The sequence below is a fragment of the Fukomys damarensis genome, unplaced genomic scaffold, assembly GCF_012274545.1.
Source record: "Fukomys damarensis isolate Sample0158 unplaced genomic scaffold, DMR_v1.0_HiC HiC_scaffold_30, whole genome shotgun sequence".
Classification (NCBI taxonomy): domain Eukaryota; kingdom Metazoa; phylum Chordata; class Mammalia; order Rodentia; family Bathyergidae; genus Fukomys; species Fukomys damarensis.
This window is the reverse complement of record NW_022900942.1, coordinates 64197384-64215359: the sequence shown is the minus strand read 5'-3', so window position 1 is coordinate 64215359 and position 17976 is coordinate 64197384. Positions and strand designations below refer to the sequence as shown.

Below are 17976 nucleotides of genomic sequence, written 5' to 3'. Positions count from 1 at the left end.
GCGGCGGCCCGGGACCCCGGAGTTGCACTGGAAGTTGGGACCCGGCACCAGCCAGGGCTCGGAAGTGGAGCCACGCGGCGCAGTCTGACGCGCGCTCCCCAGGCGGCCGGGCTTTCCCTTTCCCTTGCCGAGAGGAGCGGCGAGGGGTGCAGGCGGCAAAACCCCCTGGGCGCGAGGGCTGCTTCCAAGGGAGGAAAAGGCCAGAGCACGGGCGTGGCGAGGCGACATCCGACTCGTTCCACAGATCTGCGGACCTTGTGTGGCCTCTCGGACCCGGGTTGGGATGCGCGCTCTCCCCGCCCCTGACGGCCCACGTTAATTCCCTCCAAAGTGCATTGGATTAAACCCGGCCCGGGAGCGCGCAGGAACCCCAAATGAATGAAAGTAGAAAGGACTGCAAATCGCGGATCTAACTGTGGGTTAAATCTGAGTCTGCTTGAGAAAGAGCCGGCTCCGATCTGGTCTGGCAGGGTCCGCCGGGGTGGGGGTGGGCTCGGGTGCTTTCTTGCCTTGATCCCCGCCCCCCCCAGGATTTGCCCACCCCAAACCCAAGTGTGCAGCCCGTGGGGGTGGGCTGAATGAAAGTAGAAAGGACTGCAAATCGCGGATCTAACTGTGGGTTAAATCTGAGTCTGCTTGAGAAAGAGCCGGCTCCGATCTGGTCTGGCAGGGTCCGCCGGGGTGGGGGTGGGCTCGGGTGCTTTCTTGCCTTGATCCCCGCCCCCCCCAGGATTTGCCCACCCCAAACCCAAGTGTGCAGCCCGTGGGGGTGGGCGGGGTGGGAGTGGGGTGGCGCGTGTCCACGCGGCGTGGATCAGGCAAGGACTCGAGTTCTGGCTGTTTTTGAACCAGGTCCTTCCCTGTGGGGTCGGACACCGCTTAGACTATGACACCCGGCTGTCACTGCATTCCGAAGAGGACTTCGGAATGGGCTTCATAGCACAGGCTGGACCTCAGGGAGCCTTCTGCGTGCTGAGGAACAGAGAGGTGAGCTGCAGCAGTGTGCCTGGCCATGAGTCCTGAGTCCCCTTCCGGACTCACACCAGCCACTATTCGGATACCTGGAGCAGGGCCACCCTCTCTACCCTCTCTCTGGTCTGGCACATAGTAAGCTCTGGACACTGACAGGCTGGTGCTCCTCATGAAAACGCAGGCCTGAAGAAACAGTAGTAAGTTGTAGGATCAGTCATTGTTAAAAATCAGTGTCGAGCTGATACTAGCAGTCTGGACGCCAATGTGCATGTGGGGTTGTGGGCAGTAAGGGTTAGGGTTGGGGTTAGAAGAGGACACTAGGGCTTTGTGCTGTTGTACAGACAGGTGAGAGTTCGGTTAATCTCAACAGTGAGGTCACAGCCAGGACAACGTCAGAGGATGGCCCTGTGGCTTGGGCTTCAAGGAAGAGGAAGAGGCCTCCAGGAGGGCTGGACAAACCAAAGAGAGGTCTGTGTGCAGTCTCCTGCTTCTCCCTGCCCAGCCAGTGCTAGGCAGTAATTCCCAGCAGCAGCCACCCCGCCCCTCTGTTTCTTTTTTCTCCAAGCAAAAGAGTCACAGCTTCCCCCTTACTACCCACAGCCCCAAACTGCTAGTTGTCCCCACAATCCAGGGAGCTGTGGCATGCTCTCTCTGGAAAAATACAATAAAAAGAAGTCAGAACTAACACAGGGCATGGTTTTTGTAGGATTTTAAGTGAGGGCAGGTTGGCTGTGAATGGTTCATTAAAAAGACCCGGGGAGTGGGTGAGTCAGTCTGCTCAGAGCTGTGACTTCCTCTTCTATAGGGAGAATAATAATTTTCACCTCCTGCTCTGTGAGAATTAATTTATGACTTCAGAGTTATCTGAGACACTTGAAAGGGAAGCGTGAGACCTAGCACATGGGAGTGTAGGATTTGCCAGCTCAGAGCTGGTTAACCAGGACTAGCAAAAAACACAATCGGAAAGAAGAAATGACTTTCACCGACGTTGCATGTTCTCACTCATTTGTGGAAGCTTAAAAAAGAAAAAGTTGATTTCATAAATGTAGAGAGCAGCTGAGCACTCTGGGGAAAACGAGGCAGGAGGGTCGCCAAGTTTGAGACCAACCTGGGCAACTTACTGACTTAGTGAGATTCTGTTTCCAAATAAGAAAAGATGGGGGGTGTGGCTCAGTGGCATAGCCCTGGGTTCAGTCCCCCAGGAAGTACGCCCCAGGAAGCATGGTTAGCAGAGTCTGGGGAGGGCAGAGGGGAAGAGAAGGTGGAGAAGGGTTAATTAATGTGTACAAAATACAGTTAGATAGGACGTTTCAGTGCTAATGTCCTGGCCCTACAGTTGATCAATATCAATCAATTGATCGATCAAATGAAGTTCTGGTGTTTTACAGCACAGTGAGATGACTATAGCATATTTCAAAGTGGTTACTATAGAGAATTCAGAATGTTTCTAATCCGAAGAATGATTACTATTTGAGGCAGTAGATAACGTTGATAACTTTGCTTTGGTCATTGCGTGCTGTGTATATGTGACAAAATACCACACTGAACTCTGTGAATGAACACAATTATTGTGAGCCAATTTGAAAATAAGTCAGTAAATAAAAGCTTGAAAATGTGACTTTCCCTGTCAAGCCGCCAAGGCTGGCAATTTGAGAAGATAGCGCACCTGTTCTCCGCAATGTAGATGGAGAAATATCGGTAGTGAGTAGAAAGGGCTTATGATTTGTTTGTTACTTGACCGGGGAGGCGGAGAAATCTGCAAAAGAGAATAGAGCTAGCTACCTCACTCGCTCCGCTGCAGGGAACGAAAAAGGTACTTTGCTTTGGTTTTTTTTTTTTTTTAATTTTTATTTTTATCAAGTGCTTTATTTTAATGCTGGCTGAGTAGTGTGGAGGATTTGGTGTTTTGAGGATGTTATGTAAGACAGCTGGGCTACTCAGGCTGTCGTGGGCCGGAGCCACTGCAAGGGACCATATTTCCTGAAAAGAAGCCGCCAGAGCTACAGGGACGCTGTGTCGGAACCCTGGACAGTGAGAGAGCGGCCGGCCTTTAACGTGGGGCAAAAGCAGCACCAATGGCATTGGACATAACGGCGACTGCTAGAGGTTTCTGCCTCAGAGAAGGAACCGACCAGAACTGGAGCGGACATTCGTGGTGAAGGGCCTGTGTGCGCTTGTGCAGGAACAGCAGCAGAGAGCCAGAGAGCTCCCGTTGCTGATGCCTAATGCGGCAGGGAAACCGACATGGCGTCCAAGTCGGCGGAGCCCTCGCCGTGGGAGGATGAAGCGCTCCCATGAGGAACAGCACACGCGCGGAGCCCTGGTCAGGATCCAAGGCTGAGGCTGGTCCTGGCCCCAAGCTGCTGGTGCGGATCCTACCTGCACCCTTAAACCTCTGGACGTCCCGTCCCGGATGTCCACTGCCCCGAGGACAGGGCATCCGCTCTCCGTCAGAACAGCAAACAGAATGGGTCTGAAAACGTCCTCCATCCATTCCAGCCCTCCCGGCCTCACCGCAGCTCCCCGCACCTGGCCTCGGTCCTTCACACCCGCCTCTTCTCACAGTTCCAACACAGCAGCGGCGTGGAAATGCCAGTGGCCATGCTGTGGGACTCTGGTGGCCACTCCTTCCTATGTATCGCCATCTGTGCCACGCCCAGACCCTGTCACTGTGGCATGGACCGGTACACTAATGTCCCAGCTCTCTGGCCTCACCATCCCTGGCTTCTGCCTTTAGTTTCATCTTTTGGAATTGATGATACCACTCCCTGCTCCGAGCCACTCGCCACCCCCTGCTTCCTAAAGGCCGAGATTTGAGCTCAAAGCCCAGGGTTTGCTCTTCCACACCTGCGGGTTCATGGTGCCTCCTGCTGCAACTTTCACCAGTGCCTCTGGCAACCTTCTGCTCTCCCTGCTCCTGTGACATTTACCACGCGTGGGGCAGGGGTGTCCTGGGATGGAGCCCAGGGTCACGACACCAAGCCCTTTTGTATTTATCCTTTTTATTTGGACACACGGTCTCCCTCAGTTTCCCAAGCTGGCTTTGAATTTGAGGTCTTCTTGTCTCAGCCTCCCAGAGTTCTGGGATTATAGGTGTGACCACCCCACCCGGCTCCATGCATTTATCTGTAGTGTGCCTTAGGACTGAGGACCGGGACTCCATTTTATTATTCATCCTCCTGTTCACCACAGTGGCACACAGTGGGGACCCCGTGACCTCTGGCTGAGCAGGCACCTGTCCTCTGCTGTCTGGGGAGGTCCTCATAGACGAGGAGATTTTACAAACCAGGGTGAAATCCCTGTAAGCAAGGAGTAGCCCACCCTGGCGTAGGTCCTTACAGGCAGAGTGGAACGCAGACCATTATCCAGAAACTTCAAAAGCCACCCTCGCCGGCATTTGTCTAATTGCATAGATAATTTAGGGTTGGAAGAATCTGTAAAATCATCAGCATTCTTCACTGCAGTCACATGAGCTCCGCTGAGATTGCAAACACAGAATTGAATGTGGGGAGCTGAACTGAAAGGGACAGAGGCTGGGTAGACAAAAAAATCAGATATGCCAGGCAGGGTGCCCGAAAACACCCTGAAATGTGGAGCGAATTCCTAGCTTGGGGCTTAGGGATTTGTCGGATATAGAACCACTTCTAGAATGGTTGATATTATGACTCCTTGATTTACAGAACAAAATTGTCCATGTATTGAAATGTTTCTGATCTGAAAACAACTCAATTCAGATTTTTAGAAGGCACAACTTTTTGTAATTTCATGCTTTTTTTAAGAATGAAAAGATAAAACCTTTACGTCATGTGCATACTAAATATTTGCAAAAAGATGAAGAAAAAATATATATATAAGAAAATCACCAGCTTCCATATTGAAGCAACAACCCAAAAAATCTTAGCCATACAAGCCTTCAAACTTCAGATGAAAAATACACCCTCATCAAATAGTTGTAAATAGTCTGTTGCTCATGAGGAATGAGCACATAAAAAACAATAACAGCAGTAAAATCCACAGTGCATGATCAAATACTGAGGTTTTGAAGAGAAAGGAATCAGGTAGTTTATTATAGAATTACTGAATAGATTCAAGTCTCTTCTAGAGAGTGTACAGGTCTAAGTAGTCAAAGCTGTTGTATCCACATATATCCCTGTGGAATTTATAAAGATGACGTAACTGTAAGAAAATGGACAGGATATTGACTGTCCACCTCATGGAGCATTTGGCTACGTAGGTGTGAGTCACATGAACATTGTTCCATACCTAGCTCTTCTGCAAGCTTACTAAGCCTTCCTCCAACTTAGTTTCATCACTGGCAGACAGCACAGAATTCCCTCTGTCATTACAAGATCAAGTAAATGGTCTGTTGTTTGTGACTGCCTTTTATGAGTGGCAGAGTGAGACATTCACAATATTTAATTAATTACTAGATCAGCATTGGACCATCTTCGTAACCCTTTGTAAAAGTACAACATGGAACACTCTCAAGGACTATTTGATTTTTTTTTTTAATGGAACTGGGGATCGAACTCAAGCCCTTGTACTTGCGAGGCTGGTGCCAGAACCACTGAGCTAAATCCCTGGCCATTAAGGACTATTTGAATACAAGCAAATATTTAATCAGTGGCTCCTATTTACCTTTAAATAAATACCTTTATTTTCCCCCTTAATTATCACAGAAATTTTGCAGAGCTAAATAGTGAGATCAGGAGTTTGTGTGTGGGCAAGGATGGTTTTAATAAGCTGATGATCTAGATGTCTGGTTTAAGAACCATCCCTGACAGGATTACTGTGTAACTGCATTCTCCCTGACAGTCCTTTCCTTGAATGTTGTGCCCATGGTAGCCTGCATTATGGGGAAGACAAATCATCACACAAGGAGAATGTTTCAGGGGCAGGTGCTCCTTGGCTTGCTGTGGATTCACACCCTGCTGCACACTCTGTAAGTTGACAGTACCTCTTACCACTGGGGATTGGGGTTCAGCAATGCAGCATGCAGCATGGTGGACCGGGAGCTGGAGCTCCCTGAAAAAGGTCAAAATTCCAAATTCAACGAATAGTTCTTGCAGAATCCATACCTCTTCCATCCCCTTGCAAAGTCAAACATTCTGAAGTTGGAATCACCCATAGTCCCTGCAGTTCCTAAGCAGCAGAATGAACAGGGTGATAGAACACAGGAGACCTATGACCTTACTGCTGTGCCGGCACACAAGGGACATAATATTACCCACTGCTAGACACGCTCGATTCCACTGAATATCTGGGGCTAAGTCATGAAGCTCTCTGAGCCCTACTTCTCCTGCAACACTAGCTGAGGACTGCCCACCTAGCGAAGGTCTTATAAGAAGTAGAAATAATGCTCATAACGTGACTAGCGCATAGTAAGTGCTCAGAAAGGTGTACCTATTCCTTTGGTGTTGAAGGATATGTATCAATACTTGGTTTAGTTTGAAAATTCATATTTATCAAATCAGTTTTTACTTTTATGATTTGCATTCAAGCCTTTTATCCTGTTTATGTGCTTTGTAACCATTTTTAGAAATAAACTTTGCCCCAAAGTATATGTAATTTTCTTCTTGCCACTTTGCAAAGTAGTTTTTTTAACAAAAAAAAAAGCAAAAGAATACAGCTGAGAAGATAAACCTACTGATACTACAGCAAAAACAGTTCTGCATTCTAAAAAACTTATTTTTATCTGCATAATGATTTGAGATAGAAAAATAGACTATCATAGGTATTCAACTCCACCTGTGAATAATTTGTACTCCACAATGATCTACAAGGATCATTTAATTGTAGTTATAATTAGGTAAACTGCTGTGCTTTTTCATATTTTCAAATGGACAGAATTTTTCTGGTTATTTATAGCAGATACCAACACAACCCACGATTCCAGGCCACCGAAGTTTAATTATGCAACACTACTGTGTTTGCATTTCATTGCCCTCCTGCAACGATAGTCACCATCGTTAGATCCCTGCCACTGTGACTAGGAATCCCTGAGGAACTGACTAAACCAGAGCCTCTCTGTGCCACAGCACCTAGCCACTGTCACTTGCCCCTGCTTGGATCACTTTAGGAACCTCTTAACATCAGAGATCCCCAAGGTGCCAGTGGGCACCACCAAACCCACCGGGGCACTGCCAGGAGGTGGTGTGTTCCTGGCTTCCCAGAGACCCAGCTGCAGTGGAGGATGGGGGTCGCTGTGCCAGCAATCCTGTGCAGTCCCGCTGACCCTTGTCAGTGTTGATGGGGAGTTGTGGCAGGATTCCCTGCAGGGGCGTGACCTGGGGAGGACAGCGTGGCAAGGCCACCCTGGCGGGGTGGGGGAGATCCATGGTCCAAGAGGACGGAGTCAGGGCCAGCAGGGAAGCGTCCAGGTCAAGCTCTCCATCCTGTGCATACCCAGAGCCAAAGTCTGCACCTTTATTCTTCTCTTGGCCTGGATTCTTTTCTGGGAGACTTTTTTTCGTTGCATATTGGAATCACCAAAGCTAAAATGTATAGATCTTATTTTTCAAAAGTCATGATGGCTTAGATCCTGTTCTTTCCAAAGTATATGGATCCTGGGGAGATTATCACATTACAACCTCGTCTGCATCATACTTAGGAACAATCTGAGCTATTCTTAGCTATTTGCTTCCTTAGGAAAACACGTGATAGGTGGGAATGAATCAGGTAATTCAGCAGTGAGTCGTGTGGTTCCCGTGATCACATGACCCACTGTCGAACTTTCACCAAGTGAAACTTGTTGGAACTCTCAATATGCGAGTAGGCCCCTTCCATGCAGGTTACTCTATTGGGAACTTCAGATGCAGCCAGAGGGCACAGCTAGAGGGCCATGGAGGGTGTTTCTGGGAAGTAAGCAGTGATTCCTTGTCCAGACTGTGGGTTCGTCAGCACTCAATTTCACTGGATGATACTTTATCCATTCTCACGATAGGGTTGCAGCTGATTCCAGCTTTCCAATCTGCAGTCCTAAAGCATCCTCATAGATTAAAACCCTTTCGTTTTTTAAATCTCACAACATCACATAAAATTCACAGTTGTTTTTATAGCTTAATGTTGTCGAGTCACAATTTTGACACGAGGAAAGCAAAGATTTGCTTTGCACATGACCCGCTACGTAAAAAGAATACACCAAAAAATCATGTAATAACAAGTAAGATAGTTTTTATATTATGATTTGACTGGTGCTTTCACCATTTACTACCTTACCTGGGATCTCATTTTATTATTTTCCTTTCCTTCCTCTTCTCTCCCTGGATATGGAAAAATTCGGAGAGGTCTGGGGCATTGTTTTCCATTAAATTAAATTAAAATGACAAACATGCAAAAAGTTTGGCTTGCCTCTGGGACTCTCTCTCCTGGCCTCCTCTTTCAGAAGGGTGTGCTGGTTACCTCTGATCACTTGTGAAAGATCAAAGTCCTGGGGGCCCTGCTGGGAGGTAGCAGTGGCCCTGCCCTCCTGCCCGAGGCTGGGAGCTGCTTACATAACCTTCAGGGCCCAGCGGGCCAGAGCAGCTGGTGGCTTTGCCTGGACAGCTGCTTACCTTGCTGCCTGGAAATGAGTTGATGTGAGGGGAAAGTGTCTGACCCACAGAATTCTGACTCTGCTCCAAGGTGTCATTTCAGCCAGACCAAGGAATAGAAGAAAACCTAAAAAGGAAAAGAACTATTTCCTAACATTAGACTTTACTGGGCTGAATTGGGATGAAAGGAAATGTAATGTATCAGAGACCTATTGAGTTCCCAGGAAATTAATCATGAGCCAGATAAATATGATTTTCCCTTCTGTCCAGTGCTCTGCAATGTCAGCCTTTCCCTATCCCACTGCTGCAATCTTTCTCAATAATCAGGAGCCAGATGCGAGCAGTTGACCTTTACACACAGCACATACTAGGTGTTCAATAAATGCAAAGTCATTCCAGAAGGTTGGCTTAGCCCCGAGCTGTAAGAGAGAAACGAGAGCACGTGATAGTTTTTGTATTTTCGAGAAAGCCTCATTGGTTGAGTTGATCAGAGTAAACTTGAGACATCATCATCTTTCCTGACATCTCCGTGTGCAGAGCCTGCAACTTGATTGCACTTTTAGCACCAAACAGGGGGTCTTGGAACACTGCTGAGCTGGGTTCTAAGCAGATTATTTTCCCTGTGGTTGGATGGTGTGGTTGTACCTGAATTTGCCCGTGTGAAGCTGCTTCTTCAAGACTCAGGGTAGAGTTCTTTGCCTTATTTTGTTGACTTTTCACAAAGTTTACAAAGATAGACACTGTATTCAGGAATCTGGTGTTTCCGCATTGACCCACTGAAGTATCCGTTTGCACAAGATACCAGAGCTGGCCTCAGAGACGTGGAAAGGGCAGGGCCAGTGACCTCCTTGGAAGCCTTTTATTTTCCCACTGCATTCACACGGGAGGACCTTGGCTTCCATCAGAGACTGGGCAGTGCTGCTGATCTGTCTTCCGTTTCTTTAGCCCTTGGTCTTCTCTGCCACTTTACTTCTCCTCCCTGAGGGATGTACATCTCAAATTTTGGGAGGTCGTGGCATTCCTTTTCTGAGTATTTTTCAAAGCAGAAGACACCACGATCAAAGAGTAGCATAATGGATGCCATGCTTTTTGTTTTCAAGAGCCTAGAAATGCTCCTTTTTGTCAGCCTCTGGCTTTTTTAGCCTTTGGGGTGAAAATCCCAGAGTGATTAAAGGCAACAGACCTACTTTCTGAATATAGGCATTCCCCAGTTCGTAGATGAGTCATTTTCCCAAAAGCACATTTGCAGGTAGTTGTTCAGAATGTTGAATTCTTTGCTTTCAGAGAGGAGGTTAAAAATGATAGATTTCCAGGCTAGCCCAGGCAACTCTGCAATCTAATTTAGGAACAAATTTCGGGACTGTTAGTATCAGGTATGGGACGCTGGCCCAGGCAGATAAATGGCGCCTCCTGAATGGACAGCCAGAGGGGCCCAGTTCATGGGAGCGTGCGGCCTCCACCCGGCTTCCAGCCCATCCTCCTCCAAGCCGAGTGCCACACTCTCTACCTCCACTTGCTCCTGAGGCATCGTCTTCTTAATTCTTAGTTCTTAGCTCCCCTTCTTGGTTGTGTTGATGTGAGTGATCGGTGGAAGCAATCTGATCGAATCAGCTATGTCTGCCGAAAGGAGTGCTGACCCTGTCAACCTTGCACGCTACTGGTAGAAAAGCATGGGAGTGACTGATAGCCCAGATCAGGCACACAGTGTAGCATTTCTTTCAATTTGATACTAATTTCTCACCTCTCACAATCAAGGTGCCAACACAGGCGGAGGGATGCATGTGAGAGGAAACTAAGTTTCTTATCACTCTGCTCTGAGATGCAGGATTCAAATAGTGATCATTAGAAGATAGGCTACGGTGCTGATGAGCTTCAAGAGGGAACTTTGTGAAAATATTAAATCCTCCCCCTGGGGGGCAGCAGGTGAAATGACCCAACAGTGTTGGAAATTAACGAGGCATCATCTTAGAGATATGTGTAGTGTCCAACGTGGGAATGCTACATCTCGCTATATATTTTAGATGAACTCTTGCAGGTCTACAGCAAGGTAGGTCTGTAATACCTCAGGCCGGTTTTCTGTTACTGTAACAAAACACCTGCGATAATAAACATACAAGCAGAAGAGCTTTCTGTGGGTTCCTAGTAGAGAGGGTGTAGTCCACGGCCTGTGGGGCCCCTGTGCTTAGGTAGCACGTCGTGGTGCAGTGCCTGGTAGAGCCAAACTGCTCCACACACATCCAGAAGTGAAAAAAGAGTGAGGAGAGTCCAGGGTCCCTGCCGGGGTACCCCCCCAATGACCTCACTGCTTACTACCTCTTAGAGTCGCACTGCCTCCCAGTAGCCCCATTGTGGGGACGGTAACTTTAGTTGTACACCTTCAGGGGACCTTTAATGTCCAACCTGCCATTGCAGTCTGGATGGAAGCTTCTAGTCTCTTCTCAGTTGCCTCCTTTCAGGTACAACCTGGCTCCTCAGGTAGTTACAAACCTGGGGGAGGTACTTTGATAAATACTTCTGCTGCAGCTAACCTTGTTCGTGGACATCCACACCCTCTCCACACACAAGCCCTGACCTTCGCATGGGTTCAAGAAGATGGGAAAAGACAGATTTGTCTTTTCTCACTGATTTTATGAACATGCAGCTATTTTTTGTTGTTGTTGTTACTAAAATCATAATCACCTTTTCAGGTGCTATTTATTCTGGGAAACTGCATGGTAAAATTATTTTTATCTTGCCAACTCTAAGTTACGAGTCATAAGTTTTGTAATCGTTGTGCATTAATATTAACACCATGGTTTCTTGCCTCTGGTTTCTTAGTGAAGCTGAAAGTGAGTCACCCCACACACACACCGAAGGAGAGGAACAGGAGTGCACGGGGCCTTGAGGATGGATCGGGTTTGCAGTGGTGCTGAGGGAAGAGGCACACACGAGCCAATGAGGGAGCAAGGAGGCCTCACAGGGACCGCAGCAGGACTTTGTGATGTCAGGAGGGGCTGTGTTCTGTTGAAGTGGCCATCAGCTTAGTTCCACTTCGTCCTTTCCAAGGAGAATCCCTCGAGCAGGAGCCAAGACCCTAACTCAGGCTCCCCTCAAATGTGAGAGGTGTCGAGAACCAACAGGGAGCTCACCCACAGATACACGTCGCCAAACTGACCCCACAGTTGGCTTTTAAAAGTCAGCACAATTCAGATGTGCGTCTGGTCCTGCAGGTGAAGGTCTTCTTTTTAAGAGCAACCACGAGGTTCATTTTAGAGCGCTGGAGACTTGTGAATCAAAGTGGTGGAAGACTGAGTTGAACAGTTAATTCTGTACAACTCTCATGTACAGAGAGAAGGACAGGAAGTGAAGCCTTGTACCCCGTGGACTGTTCTGATGCTCCTGCTAAGTGGAGACCAGAATCTTCCATGGGACGCAGGGTCCCTGTGACCTGCCCTTGACTGCCTGTGCGGCCTCTTCTTGTACATTTGCCTTCCTGTTCTTCTCACACCAGGAAGCCTCCCAGCACTGACCTCCGTTCCTGCTTATATTCCTAAAGATCACTGCACACTATAGGGAACTTTCTGCATGTTCTATCTATTGATGCGAGCTGCCTTGGAATTACAACAGAAAACTTTTTAAAAAATATTTACATTGAACTTACCTAAAAAGAGTAATAATAAACCCATTCTGTGTTAATGAATGTTAACTGTTTTCCAAAGCAAAAATAAATCAATGTAAAGAGTAGCATTGCCAATCAAAACTGAAGAAAGTCTTATATCTGCTTCTGCGTGAGAAATGGAAGGCGAGATACCTCATGCCACAATGCTTCTAGAAAGTTCCATGCCTGAGAGAATGAAAGTGAAAAGACAAAGCCTAAGTATGACCTGATGGACTCCCTGGAAGGGGTCTTAGGAAGTTCCCAGACTCTGGACCCCACATTAGGAGCTATCGACCCTCAGGCCTCTGTTAGGATGGAAAATAGCGGGTGTTGGGCAGAAATAAGATTTGTATTTGCCTGTGTTTTTGTTGTTATAACAAACTACCAGAAACTAGGTGACTTTGTTCAAAAGCAACGTTTATTTAGCTCACAGTCCTGTGGGCTCAAGGACCTCTATCTGGTGACAGCCTCCCGCTGAGGAAAGTCCAAATCCAACAAAACCATGAGGGAGAGTCCCCAGGCAGCACAGGGCAGTTCGTGGAAAGGGACAGGGACCAAGTATGTGTGTCTTCCAGTCCTCAGGGTCAGACATGAGGCGCTACTCTAATGAGCTTACCTGACCCAAATTCCTTCCCAGAGACCTGGTCAGGAGAAATCTCCACTTTACCCCTGACCATGGGGATTAGACTTCAACAGAGGAGTCCTTGAGGCCACTCATGCCATGTCCAACCTGGGCGAAGGGTGGAAAGCTCAGCTGGAGCTGCAGTGTGTGTTGTCCACATGCGCTGCCTTCATTACCTGGGAAGGAGCTGAGCATTCCCACCAAGTGGCAGACTGAGCCACCCTGCAGCTCCATGGTATTGTGTTTCTGAGAAATCTTCTAGAGAGAGACATATCCATGTGCTCCCTACTGGAACTCTGCCATCCTCTTTGTTCACTCCAGGGTCAAGGTCCCGAAGCTCCTTAAAGGACACCTGAAGCCACACCTTACTCTAGGGTCTTTCCATAGCAGTGTGAGCCATCTCACTGGGCTCGGCTCCCTGTGAGAGAGGCCAAGAAGCTCCTTTGACAAAGACGCCTGGACCTATTTCCACTGTACTAACTCACATGTACACCAGTGTGCTCACTTTTCTGATTTCCAGCAACTAGAAATACTGAGTGTGCAAGGGAGAATCCACTGCTCTGCGTGGGAGTTCTCTGGCCAGTGCCATTAGTTTGCCTGGCTACAATGAGAAGAAAATTCACCATTCGTTACCAGAACGAAGGAAGTCAGGTTAAGAAGCAAAGCATTATCCAAAACCGAAGTATTCCACTTCGAAACTCTCCAGTGGACATGGGTGCCCTCACGTTGGTCAGCACTGACGGAGGTGTCCTGGGTTTGCAGGGGACATGTACCACCTCAGAGGTGGCTTCTTGCATCCTCAGAGGGCTCTGGACTGACTGCTGGAAGCCTGCCTGCTCCCTGGTCTCCACAGGAACTTTGGTCATGATCTCCTCCAGTGCACGATAATAGATCCTGCCATCTACTGAGAAGAAAAGAAATGTTTTGAATTAATGCTAGGCCAATTTTTGGTTCTATTACAAATTGCATTCTTTTAACACTTTACAGTGAGTGTTGACATACACTCTTATTCATTCTTTCTTTTGAAGGTTGTGCTGACTCACAGGGTAGCCAGAAATAGTCCAAGAACCATTTTGACAGTAGGATTTCTAACACATACAGCAGAACACCTACCATCGTCACCATTCGTGAGTGTACGGTCCAGTAGTGTTATGTGCCTTCACGTGGATGCACATCCGGCCTTCAGGACTCTTCTCACTGTACCTACCTAACTACTACCTACTTCCTTTCTCCCAGCCGCTGCCAACCAACCTTGTATTTTCTGTGTCTCTGAGTTGACAACTCTAGGAATCTCAGTTTTTGCAGTCATACAGTACTTACCGTGGTGTGCCTGGCTTATTTCACGTAATGTGATGTCTTCAAGGTCCCTCTTTAATGTCGAGTGTATCAGAATCCCCTTCCCTTTGAAAGCTGAATAGTATTCCTGTCATTATTTGTTTATCTGTTCACTTGCTGATGGACACTAACTTGCTTCACCTTTTGACTCTTGTGAAAAATAGCTCCTCTGAGCACGAGTGTATAGGTATTTCTTCAAGGCCCTGCTTTGAATCCCTTTGGGTCTGCAGCAGCTTTTGATGGAGCTGGTGGCAGTGAAAACCTGTAGGGCACAGGTCCCGGAGGCCCGAGTGGCCCTGAGGAATGCAGGTTTGCTCTAGCCTGACTCACGTGGAGACCGCGTGGCAGAGGAGCTGTTCTCCCTGAAGACTCAGTTTGGGGAATTCTCTCTCCTTGAAACCATGTTTGATGTGAATGTAAGCTATGCAAACAGAGCAGTCATCACATCTAGTACAATGAGAAAACAATGTAGCGTACACATTTAATGACACGTTCGTTGTTTTTTTTAATAATAAAATGATAAATAGTTCTTGGTAAAAATGATAATAGTGACATTTTATTTCCTGGTCCTTCCTTTGTAGAATTCAGATTTTGTCATATGACTCCAACCTGTAGCACATGTAAATGGTAATACTTGTATTCCTCGATACTGTGTAATTAGAACTGTTTCAGTCAAATGCTTGGGGAAGTATGCGAATCATTTTACCATGCTTTCTGACGTGACACTGAGGGAGCCCGCGCCTCTGCCTTGTAGCAGCTCCACTCCCAATTCTAGTCCAGACTTGCTCTGATTATTTCAGTTTCCCTCTATGCTTTTACAACTCTTTCCCATTGTCTTTCTGGGGATATCCACTGCACATCCAAATACAAACCTGTGTGTGTGTGTGTGTGTGTGTGTGTGTGTGTGTGTGTGTGTTAAATGAAAATGCTGATTCACGATCCCTTCACTTCACTCAGGAATTGTCTACCGTAGCATTTTTTTTTTTTTTCAGAAAACTTCTCCTTAGACCATGATGCCTCGGCAGTGAGGTCGTTTCTAGAAAAGAAGGAACTGTTGTGAGCATGCTTGGTATAAGTTGCCACCAGTTGTCGAAATTCTCCTAAATTATTTTTCTTCTCTGTTTTGCTTGCCTGGCTCACCGCCTCTTGGAACCTGGGGTGTGGATCTGCTCATCGCCTGGAAACCTCCTGTCTTGGGACGGCCGGATATGGATCATGTGAGTGAGTCCCTGAAGTTAACCTTTAAGCTGTTCATTTTTCCTCTTTGCTTGTGGAAGAAAAACATTTGCCAAGCAAAATTGTTTGATGGGAAAATATCTCAAGCATGAACCGCTGTGTACATGGGCCTCATACACCTTTGCTTAGAGATGAGCCCCACACCGGAGAGGGCAAGATTTCCGGGTGCCTGGCTGCCATCACCCAAGCTCATGTGCAACGAAGAAGAATCAGATTCACTGGTCCAAGTTGCTATTTAAATTTTTCTCTGGGTTTTCTCCCCCACCCATCTTTGGGTTTATACCATCATTAATAATAGCTCCTTATGACAAAGCCATTTAAAAATATCCCACTAGCTTGACACTGAATTTTGTGACTCTTATTCACTCTGTTCTGTAAATCACACAATGCAAATCTTTTATTTACCATTTATGGAAAATATAGATAAAATGTATTTGTTTTTGTGATGCTTTTGTGGTTCACTTTCCCAATATAGATGGGAGTGAAGTGGTACATTGTTGCCATGTTTATATTTAATTCATTACTGTCCCGCTCCATTTGTCCTTAGTGAATGATGTCAAAACTCACCATAGCAAATGACTAAGCATCAAACTCTCATTTCTTCCAAAAGTGAGCAGTAGCAGTGTACCAAAGCCAGTGTGCTCTGCCTGAGAGCCAGGACTAGAGAAAAGCTGGTGAGCTCCCGGTGTGTTTCTTGCTGTGGGGTGCAGACCACATAGACAGCAGACACGTTTTGAGTATACCTGCTTTTAAATATACTTTTGCCTGGTTCTCAAAGATATAGGAAGAAAGAGTCTGGGGAGAGCTGCCAATTGCCATGATCTTAGGGAAGAGGCTGGTTGAATATCTTCTGTATTTTTTTTTAAAGGATGTAGCACGCTGGTTAAGAAACCGTTGACACAGACTTCCATAAAAGCCATTGCTTTGATTATTAGTTGGTTTTGAGCTGCCCCATCACGGTCTAGGTGGGCTGAGGGGCCAGGATTTCACTTGCTGGCAGCAAACAGTGTTTGTTGTTGCAATCTGTTATTTCTGAAATTTCTAAAATTACATTCAAGGTTGGTATGAAATCGGCATTGATGTTTGTAAGACTTTCTATTCTGGTGTAAGTAATTTGGGAATCTTTATCTTAGATGATTTACCTGCCCATAAATATCCTTGGGAATGTGTGTCGTTCATCTGTTGCTCTGTGAGCAGCTGATTGGACACAATTACCACCTAATCAGCTGTTTTTGCCTGTTGGGTTATGTGATGGTTTCCAGCTCCATGTCTAGAAATCTGTTTTGGGGATTTACGTTGTATGTTCCTTCCAAACTTTTCACCTCTCTCTCCATCATGGGAAATGACAACCAACCGAACGATCATGCTAAAATCTCATTTCCTCCTCCAGTAATAATCAGTAGCCAAAGCTTCATCTTTTCATGTGTTCATGAGCCTTGTGAATTCCTCATCCATCTAGGACCTCGAGAGCTTTTGAATCTAACACTTTTTTGTGTGAAATAAACAGAAAATTTCTCAGAAGTGCTTAGTTCTAAAAATAGCAAAGCACAAGCAATGGTGTATATTATTTTCTCCTAAATTTGATGGCCATGCATATAGGTCCTGCCCCTGTTTCTCTCCACCAGGTAGCAAACTGAGAGTCTGGTTTCAAATTCTGCCTCATGTTTATAAAACGTCTTCACTACGCACTTCCTTTCAGCCCGTCGAACCTATATTTGGACCTTCTGTACCTCCAACCATAGGCATTAGACAATGTTTTTCATTTGCATCTGATATTTCTGTCAAGATTTGTTATGAGGTAGAAGTAACGATCTTATGGGCACTTGGGGAGCGGGAGCAGTTTTCACAAAAATATTTGGAGGCTGATTTGCCCTATAAAATTCTTTCTCTTTCTAGAAAAATGGACATCTTTGCATCTGACAATATAACTATATTTTAACAAAACTAATAGCAGCTTAGGAAGAAAAAAAATAAAACAACTGCACTTGTTTTTCTGTATTCAGAGAAACCCTTGTACCTACAAATTTCATCCGGAGTTTTGACCCTTGTTATTGAGTGTTAGGGCTCCTGCCTCCTTCTCTAATGGCTAATTTTCTGCTTTATTAGCCAGGGTAATAAGGCTCTTCTCAAAATCAGGGAGACGTGGAAAACGGAAAGTTATCTTGGTCAGCTGCCTGGCTTGCTGCCTTCTAGAAACTGCACTGACGTGTGGGTTCCGCCAGCACGCAGGGATACCAGGTGCTGCTCAGGAGAACCCCCAGCATATGTTATTTGAGTTTTGCAGCAGCTAAAGCTTTCTTCCCACCTTTCGTCCGTCTTCTATCTGACTGCAGAGAGACACAGCCAAAGTACAATCCTCACCAGGCCTCTCGCCTCCAACATCCCATGGCTGCGTGTTGTCCCGGTGTGCTTCTTCTTCCCTAATGTTACAGGAGCTTGTTCATTGGGGTAGGTGTCAGGGTCCTGAGGTACTGCTAATAATAAACTGGATGCTAAGTTTTAAAACTCTGAAGTAGAACAAACTAGATTTAAGCTGTCCGTCGTAGCAATACTGTTGACTTTCGCCTTTGCCCCAGTGTTAATTCCTGTGCAGGGACAGAGAAAGAAAGAGGGAAAGGCAGTGGAAGGGGGGAGAGGGAGGG

General features: G+C 46.6%; 1 long non-coding RNA gene across 1 annotated transcript in view; it reads left to right on the top strand.

Annotated features, from left to right (window-relative positions):
* LOC104872415 overlaps positions 1–2114 on the top strand; it is a 3430-nt gene extending 1316 nt beyond the window's left edge. Inside the window, exons 2-3 of the long non-coding RNA XR_783159.2 lie at positions 853–987; positions 1343–2114. This is a non-coding gene — a long non-coding RNA (uncharacterized LOC104872415). The remainder of the gene's footprint in view (positions 1–852; positions 988–1342) is intronic.
* The last annotated feature ends 15862 nt before the right edge of the window (positions 2115–17976 follow it).